Source organism: Choloepus didactylus, chromosome 3, assembly GCF_015220235.1.
Source record: "Choloepus didactylus isolate mChoDid1 chromosome 3, mChoDid1.pri, whole genome shotgun sequence".
NCBI classification, from domain to species: Eukaryota; Metazoa; Chordata; class Mammalia; order Pilosa; family Megalonychidae; genus Choloepus; species Choloepus didactylus.
In genome coordinates, this window is record NC_051309.1 from 89,680,056 (window position 1) to 89,681,564 (window position 1,509).

Below are 1,509 nucleotides of genomic sequence, written 5' to 3' on the forward strand. Positions count from 1 at the left end.
CAGAGGCTTCCCAGCCCATGACAACACACTCCTTTGAGCTGCATACTTGCCCTTTTGAGATAGTCCATTCAACTCAGTCAGTGTGCATTGAGCATGTTACTTCTGTATATGCATAACAGTTTGCCCTGGGATGAAAGTTCTCACCACTAGCTCTCACTACTAGTTGTGGAGACTTGATAGTGTAGGTTCAGATATTAGGTCCTACAACAGTGGTTCCCAATCACACTGTAGATTAGAATCTGTGAGGGTCACACCTAGTTCCAAGGGTTAGGTCCTAAGCCCAACGATAAAGAAAAAGTTGGATGGGTGGCGGTAGCAGCAGTGGCTGAGACTGTGGCTCTAAGAGCTCGCCTGGAGCCCAGGATCCAGCCAGGCTGTCCTTCACTGCTGTGTATCCCTGTGGAGCCGAGCGTAGCACTGGCAGGACGGGGCAGCCTGCTGCGGGCCCAGCAAGATGTGCAGGATGGGGCTCCCTGTTCTAAAGCATTGTGCAAGAAGAGAAGCTGTCTGCTTCCCTCTACTCCACTTTAGAACATTAGAGGTACAAGGAACCGAGGGGGTAAGAAGTTAAGTGACTGACCCAAGGCTACTGAAAACTAGCTCTAGACGTCTGCTTGAGGGTCCTTCCTCTGAAGACGTCACCAATGTGTGCAGCCTGCTCCACACCCACGCCCTGCCAAACCATGGCCTTTACCTGTGTCTCCCATGTTTTCCATGCGATCCATCCTTTGGGAGTGACCTCCTGGGCCAGCTTGGAGTTTGCCCCACACTCAGTGGCACCAATGGCGAAGATGACAAGATCCAAGACTTTCCAGGCATATCTGCTCTCCTGCCACTGGACCTTAGTTGCATTCACTGCAGAGCTCACTTGGCCAATCCCGATGAACTCCTTTCTAAGTCATTCCAAGGAAGTCAAGGATGGGCATACCTCTTTAATTCAGTAGTCAATGTGGGCTGTGGGCCTGCAGAAGAGCAAGTATTGCTAAAAGGATTGCATACAGTTGCAGACATTTACTGTAAAAACTGCAAAACCACTCTGGGCTGGGAATATGAACATGCTTTGGAAAGCAGCCAGATGTATAAAGAAGGCAAATACATCACTGAGCTAGCGCACATGATCCAGGAAAATGGCTGGGACTGATCAGAGAATGTCCACTCAATGCAGTCCACATGAATGACATCCAACTGAACATTCTACCCAAGTCTGAGAGAGTGACTGAATATGTAGTTCCATCCATTTAGAGGCCTTGCTATCCGGGGCATCCTTCCACCCTGATGCCATCTTTCTGGTGACTGTCCTCTAAATCGCTGTCTCTCTGTCTCTTTGCTTTGTATCTGTTTGTGAGTTGATCCTGGCTTCTCTCTGTTCTAGTGTTGGCAGAAAACAAAACAACAAAAGGAACAGATACCTGACCACATGGCCGCAGCTTACCTTGATAAGTGCCCCAGGGCCCAGGCAAGAACCGTCTGTTGGCCTCTTGTCAGGAGAGCAGTGGCAGCAGGATGTGA

The 1,509-nt window shown here is 49.6% G+C and overlaps 1 pseudogene; it reads left to right on the forward strand.

Annotated features, from left to right (window-relative positions):
* The first annotated feature begins 782 nt into the window (after positions 1-782).
* On the forward strand, positions 783-1,141 carry LOC119529606 (annotated as a pseudogene).
* The last annotated feature ends 368 nt before the right edge of the window (positions 1,142-1,509 follow it).